The sequence below is a fragment of the Tachypleus tridentatus genome, chromosome 4 (genome assembly GCF_004210375.1).
Source record: "Tachypleus tridentatus isolate NWPU-2018 chromosome 4, ASM421037v1, whole genome shotgun sequence".
NCBI classification, from domain to species: domain Eukaryota; kingdom Metazoa; phylum Arthropoda; class Merostomata; order Xiphosura; family Limulidae; genus Tachypleus; species Tachypleus tridentatus.
Genome location: NC_134828.1, coordinates 47,836,691 through 47,846,155, shown reverse-complemented (window position 1 = coordinate 47,846,155; position 9,465 = coordinate 47,836,691). Strand labels below are relative to the sequence as shown.

General features: G+C 33.6%; 2 non-coding genes across 2 annotated transcripts; both read right to left on the bottom strand.

The window, feature by feature from the left end:
• Positions 1-690: 690 nt before the first annotated feature.
• Positions 691-770, bottom strand: TRNAL-AAG (transfer RNA leucine (anticodon AAG)). The gene has a single exon. It is a non-coding gene; the product is annotated as a tRNA-Leu (tRNA).
• Positions 771-6,426: 5,656 nt separating this feature from the next.
• On the bottom strand, positions 6,427-6,506 carry TRNAL-AAG (transfer RNA leucine (anticodon AAG)). The gene has a single exon. It is a non-coding gene; the product is annotated as a tRNA-Leu (tRNA).
• Between the last annotated feature and the right edge of the window lie 2,959 nt (positions 6,507-9,465).

Here is a 9,465-nt window from a genome sequence, read left to right as displayed (position 1 = left end):
AGCGTCATCTGACCTACTGCCTTTATTAAAACAACGAAATCAACAGTTATTAGTATAAAACACTCACAGATGATAATTTAATTTTAGCCTTTACCCTAACGAAGCCCGCATGACCTGAATAATATAACTGGTCTACTGAAAAGGACTACGGACATTATTACTGAAAGACGATGCTGTCGAAACTAAACTTGTACTTGAATAAACCTGAAAAATTAAACATTCATTTGGAACCGTTAAGTGTAACGTCAGTTTGTTGAAACGGAACGGACTTTCTTGTGCAATATTGCTTAACATTACGAAATTCCTGAATTCTCCATATCTTTAAATACTGCGACGGTGCTAGCGGCTTCAGTTAGCGTTTTTCCATTTTCAATGAAACATCATTTCTCAATACCAGTGTATAAATAATCACACGTTAATTAATAATAATCGAACAAAACGTATGGTGTTGTAAATAACGAATATTTTCTGAAACTGTGTTGGCACACAGTCTTGTTGTGAATTTATGCGTCGCAAATTCTGCGTTTATCTGAGATTCACCTAAATTATAAAACATGTGGCAGTTGTTTCATGTTAAATTGGTAACAAACGCTTTTGCCTTGTTCTCCTTGTCCCACCAAAAAGATTCTCCTTCGAAATATTTTACCCACATTTCTTGTTCATCTGATATGTGGCATAATAAAGAAAGAATGGCAGCGGTGGGATTCGAACCCACGCCCTTTCGGACTGGTGCCTTAAACCAGCGCCTTAGACCGCTCGGCCACACTACCTTGTATATATTTTTCTACACATTTGAAAAAAGAGTTTTTTACAAGTTGAAAACCTTTTATATGTATATATCTCAATATTCACTTAATTTCCACATTCAACATACTGTATTCTGTTAAGAAACACACTTGTAATAAAGTATAAAAGAAACCACTGCTTTTAGGTGTTAAATTAGAAACACGTATTGAAAGGGATTAATCCTTTTTTTAACTTATTGACACTGATGTCTCGCATCATTTCTTTATGATTGTGGTTCATATCCTTTCCGTCGCAACGCTGCTGACACGATCACAGCTTTTCATACCACTCTGTGACCGTGTTCGGCTATCCTACACATTCATTTAGGTTGTCTCCCACAACAAAATCTTTCAATCCGTATTTTACTCGTCATCCTTCTTACACAAAACACTGTCATATCTTGAGATTGCGATATGAAAAAAAATATCAATTCATCACAACAGTGGTGCTGACAGTATATATGTGTGATTTTCTTATAGCAAAGCCACATCAGTCTATATGCTGACCGTACGTCTTTGTTGGAACAAATTGTCAAGCAATCTTTTAAATCTATCCCTAGAATCCAACTTTCACGAAACCTAGCTTCAAAAAATGTATTCCATGTATTGAAGAATCACGAGAAGGCAGTTACAGCCACATTCTGTACACCACAATTTCATTTTCTATGCACATATTCTAAATGGAAGTGTAAAGATCAGTGAGTTTGGGAAGGTACTAGAAACATTATTCAGTGTTTAGTAGAATTACTGCAGGAAAACCTCGCTCTTATACTTACTCTAAAAAAATTTTCTGGAGAATCTCAACCAAAGATTGGCACGGGGAAGAATATTTACAATAACATTTAATCTACTTACATCAGTATAAGAGTCGATAAGGTTTTCTTTTTTTTTTTATTGACGGTAGACAGAAATATATCTTTAGATTTTATCGTGCTAGTTATCCGAAAGCAAAATAATGAGAACACGTCTTCATTTGCATTTCAGCGGGAGATATAAAACTTTAAATATTATTCTAAAGAAAACAGAAACAATACGTTAACACTTCATCTTGACAAAAGAAATTCATGAATGCAGTCAATACGTGCAGTGAAAGACTTAGTGTCTCGAAGGAAGTTGAGGATGATAAATGCTTATTTGGTCTGGAATTAATTTGAAAATTTTTCATATATTTGAAAATCTACTATATTACTTCAGTTCCATGATTGCAATTAAACATTTTTATCAAATGCAAATGATGCATATACTGCAGATTTGCACCCCAACTTCTGTTTGTATTTCAGATGAATATTATAGAGAGTGTAAGCACGTGATTTGGTTTCCCAGGAAAGTCGGTAATTTGTTTATCTCATATTTCAATTGTAGTTCCAGAAAACGTTTTAACGAGAAATCCTCTGATAATATGTATCTAAAACAACAATGTCTAAGGCGTAACTTGTCATAAATTAGTTAGAGACTTCCATAGCGCTCGAGATCAACTGTCGCATATCGCGAATTACAATGTTTGTTCAGCATATTTTATTTTTAACGATACACCGTTTTACGTGATAGCAAATTTGCTATCGTAACCCATTTCTTAATAAACTGAGTTATGCTCACGCTAATTTCACAAATTGTTTTTTTGCTGATTCATTGTGATATAGTTTCAAGATCAATAGAGTTAACTGCATTTTTATACTTCACAAACTAAATACTAACAGGAATATTTATGTTTTTTGTGTAAGGATTGAATAGAAATGTTTGTTTAGTTTAACATACGTCACATCTGGCATTATATAAAAATAAACGCTCCTATTTCTTGAAATTATTAATGGCGAGGTTCAATTTTAGAAGAAAATTTAAGTTTTTCCTATTTCTCTGATTGTTCAGACCGCAAGTTGAACCTGCAAATCGTCAAAGAAAAGTCTATTTTCCTATGATAAAAGATTTTAAAGTAAAGTAGAAAATGCCATAAACTTTTTATGCTCTTTCTTGAGAGATTCAATTCATTTTTTCCAATGTAACATACGAGTTGGGGTTATTTTATATCATGACACCGAATTTTAGGCGTTCCTACTTTAGAAATGCTAATTTGAGAAAGTAAGTTCAACAAGCGTCATCTGACCTACTGCCTTTATTAAAACAAAGAAATCAACAGTTATTAGTATAAAACACTCACAGATGATAATTTAATTTTAGCCTTTACCCTAACGAAGCCCGCATGACCTGAATAATATAACTGGTCTACTGAAAAGGACTACGGACATTATTACTGAAAGACGATGCTGTCGAAACTAAACTTGTACTTGAATAAACCTGAAAAATTAAACATTCATTTGGAACCGTTAAGTGTAACGTCAGTTTGTTGAAACGGAACGGACTTTCTTGTGCAATATTGCTTAATATTACGAAATTCCCGGAATTCTCCATATCTTTAAATACTGCGACGGTGCTAGCGGCTTCATTTAGCGTTTTTCCATTTTCAATGAAACATCATTTCTCAATACTCAGTGTATAAATAATCACACGTTAATTAATAATAATCGAACAAAACGTATGGTGTTGTAAATAACGAATATTTTCTGAAACTGTGTTGGCACACAGTCTTGTTGTGAATTCTATGCGTCGCAAATTCTGCGTTTATCTGAGATTCACCTAAATTATAAAACATGTGGCAGTTGTTTCATGTTAAATTGGTAACAAACGTTTTGCCTTGTTCTCCTTGTCCCACCAAAAAAGATTCTCCTTCGAAATATTTTACCCACATTTTGTTCATCTGATATGTGGCATAATAAAGAAAGAATGGCAGCGGTGGATTCAAACCCACGCCCTTTCGGACTGGTGCCTTAAACCAGCGCCTTAGACCGCTTCGGCCACACTATCTTGTATATATATTTTTCTACACATTTGAAAAAGAGTTTTTTTACAAGTTGAAAACCTTTTATATGTATATATCTCAATATTCACTTAATTTCCACATTCAACATACTGTATTCTGTTAAGAAACACACTTGTAATAAAGTATAAAAGAAACCACTGCTTTTAGGTGTTAAATTAGAAACACGTATTGAAAGGGATTAATCCTTTTTTAACTTATTGACACTGATGTCTCGCATCATTTCTTTATGATTGTGGTTCATATCCTTTCCGTCGCAATCGCTGCTGACACGATCACAGCTTTTCATACCATTCTGTGACCGTGTTCGGCTATACTACACATTCATTTAGGTTGTCTCCCACAACAAAATCTTTTCAATCCGTATTTTACTCGTCATCCTTCTTTACACAAAACACTGTCATATCTTGAGATTGCGATATGAAAAAAATATCAATTCATCACAACAGTGGTGCTGACAGTATATATGTGTGATTTTCTTATAGCAAAGCCACATCAGTCTATATGCTGACCGTACGTCTTTGTTGGAACAAATTGTCAAGCAATCTTTTAAATCTATCCCTAGAATCCAACTTTCACGAAACCTAGCTTCAAAAAATGTATTCCATGTATTGAAGAATCACGAGAAGGCAGTTACAGCCACATTCTGTACACCACAATTTCATTTTCTATGCCCATATTCTAAATGGAAGTGTAAAGATCAGTGATTTAGGGAAGGTACTAGAAACATTATTCAGTGTTTAGTAGAATTACTGCAGGAAAACCTGCTCTTATACTTACTCTAAAAAATTTTCTGGAGAATCTCAACTAAAGATTGGCACGGGGAAGAATATTTACAATAACATTTAATCTACTTACATCAGTATAAGAGTCGATAAGGTTTTCTTTTTTTTATTGACGGTAGACAGAAATATATCTTTAGATTTTATCGTGCTAGTTATCCGAAAGCAAAATAATGAGAACACGTCTTCATTTGCATTTCAGCGGGAGATATAAAACTTTTAAATATTATTCTAAAGAAAACAGAAACAATACGTTAACACTTCATCTTGACAAAAGAAATCTATGAATGCAGTCAATACGTGCAGTGAAAGACTGCAAGTGTCTCGAAGGAAGTTGAGGATGATAAATGCTTATTTGGGTCTGGAATTAATTTGAAAATCTACTACTATATTACTTCAGTTCCATGATTGCAATTAAACATTTTATCAAATGCAAATGATGCATATACCGCAGATTTGCACCCCAACTTCTGTTTGTATTTCAGATGAATATTATAGAGAGTGTAAGCACGTGATTTGGTTTTCCAGGAAAGTCGGTAATTTGTTTATCTCATATTTCAATTCGCAGTTCCAGAAACTTTTTAACGAGAAATCCTCTGATAATATGTATCTAAAACAACAATGTCTAAGGCGTAACTTGTCATAAATTAGTTAGAGACTTCCATAGCGCTCGAGATCAACTGTCGCATATCGCGAATTACAATGTTTGTTCAGCATATTTAAATTTTAACGATACACCGTTTTACGTGATAGCAAATTTGCTATCGTAACCCATTTCTTAATAAACTGAGTTATGCTCACGCTAATTTCACAAATTGTTTTTTGCTGATTCATTGTGATATAGTTTCAAGATCAATGGAGTTAACCGCATTTTATACTTCACAAACTAAATACTAACAGGAATATTTATGTTTTTGTGTAAGGATTGAATAGAAATGTTTGTTTATTTAACATACGTCACATCTGGCATTATATAAAAATAAACGCTCCTATTTCTTGAAATTATTAATGGCGAGGTTCAATTTTAGAAGAAAATTTAAGTTTTTCCTATTTCTCTGATTGTTCAGACCGCAAGTTGAACCTGCAAATCGTCAAAGAAAAGTCTATTTTCCTATGATAAAAGATTTTAAAGTAAAGTAGAAAATGCCATAAAACTTTTTATGCTCTCTTTCTTGAGAGATTCAATTCTTTTTTTTCCAATGTAACATACGAGTAGGGGTTATTTTATATCATTACACCGAATTTTAGGCGTTCCTACTTTAGAAATGCTAATTTGAGAAAGTAAGTTCAACAAGCGTCATCTGACCTACTGCCTTTATTAAAACAACGAAATCAACAGTTATTAGTATAAAACACTCACAGATGATAATTTAATTTTAGCCTTTACCCTAACGAAGCCCGCATGACCTGAATAATATAACTGGTCTACTGAAAAGGACTACGGACATTATTACTGAAAGACGATGCTGTCGAAACTAAACTTGTACTTGAATAAACCTGAAAAATTAAACATTCATTTGGAACCGTTAAGTGTAACGTCAGTTTGTTGAAACGGAACGGACTTTCTTGTGCAATATTGCTTAACATTACGAAATTCCCGGAATTCTCCATATCTTTAAATACTGCGACGGTGCTAGCGGCTTCTCAGTTAGCGTTTTTCCATTTTCAATGAAACATCATTTCTCAATACTCAGTGTATAAATAATCACACGTTAATTAATAATAATCGAACAAAACGTATGGTGTTGTAAATAACGAATATTTTGTGAAACTGTGTTGGCACACAGTCTTGTTGTGAATTCTATGCGTCGCAAATTCTGCGTTTATCTGAGATTCACCTAAATTATAAAACATGTGGCAGTTTTTTCATGTTAAATTGGTAACAAACGCTTTTGCCTTGTTCTCCTTGTCCCACCAAAAGATTCTCCTTCGAAATATTTAACCCACATTTCTTGTTCATCTGATATGTGGCATAATAAAGAAAGAATGGCAGCGGTGGGATTCGAACCCACGCCCTTTCGGACTGGTGCCTTAAACCAGCGCCTTAGACCGCTCGGCCACACTACCTTGTATATATTTTTCTACACATTTGAAAAAAGAGTTTTTTACAAGTTGAAAACCTTTTATATGTATATATCTCAATATTCACTTAATTTCCACATTCAACATACTGTATTCTGTTAAGAAACACACTTGTAATAAAGTATAAAAGAAACCACTGCTTTTAGGTGTTAAATTAGAAACACGTATTGAAAGGGATTAATCCTTTTTTTAACTTATTGACACTGATGTCTCGCATCATTTCTTCATGATTGTGGTTCATATCCTTTCCGTCGCAACGCTGCTGACACGATCACAGCTTTTCATACCATTCTGTGACCGTGTTCGGCTATACTACACATTCATTTAGGTTGTCTCCCACAACAAAATCTTTCAATCCGTATTTTACTCGTCATCCTTCTTTACACAAAACACTGTCATATCTTGGAGATTGCGATATGAAAAAAAATATCAATTCATCATAACAGTGGTGCTGACAGTATATATGTGCGATTTTTTTATAGCAAAGCCACATTAGTCTATATGCTGACCGTACGTCTTTGTTGGAACAAATTGTCAAGGAATCTTTTAAATCTATCCCTAGAATCCAACTTTCACGAAACCTAGCTTCAAAAAAATGTATTCCATGTATTGAAGAATCACGAGAAGGCAGTTACAGCCACATTCTGTACACCACAATTTCATTTTCTATGCACATATTCTAAATGGAAGTGTAAAGATCAGTGAGTTAGGAAGGTACTAGAAACATTATTCAGTGTTTAGCAGAATTACTGCAGGAAAACCTCGCTCTTATACTTACTCTAAAAATTTTCTGAAGAATCTCAACTAAAGATTGGCACGGGGAAGAATATTTACAATAACATTTAATCTACTTACATCAGTATAAGAGTCGATAAGGTTTTTTTTTTTTTTATTGACGGTAGACAGAAATATATCTTTAGATTTTATCGTGCTAGTTATCCGAAAGCAAAATAATGAGAACACGTCTTCATTTGCATTTCAGCGGGAGATATAAAACTTTTAAATATTATTCTAAAGAAAACAGAAACAATACGTTAACACTTCATCTTGACAAAAGAAATCTATGAATGCAGTCAATACGTGCAGTGAAAGACTGCAAGTGTCTCGAAGGAAGTTGAGGATGATAAATGCTTATTTGGGTCTGGAATTAATTTGAAAATCTACTACTATATTACTTCAGTTCCATGATTGCAATTAAACATTTTATCAAATGCAAATGATGCATATACCGCAGATTTGCACCCCAACTTCTGTTTGTATTTCAGATGAATATTATAGAGAGTGTAAGCACGTGATTTGGTTTCCCAGGAAAGTCGGTAATTTGTTTATCTCATATTTCAATTCGCAGTTCCAGAAACTTTTAACGAGAAATCCTCTGATAATATGTATCTAAAACAACAATGTCTAAGGCGTAACTTGTCATAAATTAGTTAGAGACTTCCATAGCGCTCGAGATCAACTGTCGCATATCGCGAATTACAATGTTTGTTCAGCATATTTTAATTTTAACGATACACCGTTTTACGTGATAGCAAATTTGCTATCGTAACCCATTTCTTAATAAACTGAGTTATGCTCACGCTAATTTCACAAATTGTTTTTTTGCTGATTCATTGTGATATAGTTTCAAGATCAATGGAGTTAACCGCATTTTATACTTCACAAACTAAATACTAACAGGAATATTTATGTTTTTGTGTAAGGATTGAATAGAAATGTTTGTTTATTTAACATACGTCACATCTGGCATTATATAAAAATAAACGCTCCTATTTCTTGAAATTATTAATGGCGAGGTTCAATTTTAGAAGAAAATTTAAGTTTTTCCTATTTCTCTGATTGTTCAGACCGCAAGTTGAACCTGCAAATCGTCAAAGAAAAGTCTATTTTCCTATGATAAAAGATTTTAAAGTAAAGTAGAAAATGCCATAAAACTTTTTATGCTCTCTTTCTTGAGAGATTCAATTCTTTTTTCCAATGTAACATACGAGTAGGGGTTATTTTATATCATGACACCGAATTTTAGGCGTTCCTACTTTAGAAATGCTAATTTGAGAAAGTAAGTTCAACAAGCGTCATCTGACCTACTGCCTTTATTAAAACAACGAAATCAACAGTTATTAGTATAAAACACTCACAGATGATAATTTAATTTTAGCCTTTACCCTAACGAAGCCCGCATGACCTGAATAATATAACTGGTCTACTGAAAAGGACTACGGACATTATTACTGAAAGACGATGCTGTCGAAACTAAACTTGTACTTGAATAAACCTGAAAAATTAAACATTCATTTGGAACCGTTAAGTGTAACGTCAGTTTGTTGAAACGGAACGGACTTTCTTGTGCAATATTGCTTAACATTACGAAATTCCCGGAATTCTCCATATCTTTAAATACTGCGACGGTGCTAGCGGCTTCTCAGTTAGCGTTTTTCCATTTTCAATGAAACATCATTTCTCAATACTCAGTGTATAAATAATCACACGTTAATTAATAATAATCGAACAAAACGTATGGTGTTGTAAATAACGAATATTTTGTGAAACTGTATTGGCACACAGTCTTGTTGTGAATTCTATGCGTCGCAAATTCTGCGTTTATCTGAGATTCACCTAAATTATAAAACATGTGGCAGTTGTTTCATGTTAAATTGGTAACAAACGCTTTTGCCTTGTTCTCCTTGTCCCACCAAAAAGATTCTCCTTCGAAATATTTTACCCACATTTCTTGTTCATCTGATATGTGGCATAATAAAGAAAGAATGGCAGCGGTGGATTCAAACCCACGCCCTTTCGGACTGGTGCCTTAAACCAGCGCCTTAGACCGCTCGGCCACACTACCTTGTATATATTTTTCTACACATTTGAAAAAAGAGTTTTTTTACAAGTTGAAAACCTTTTATATGTATATATCTCAATATTCACTTAATTTCCACATTCA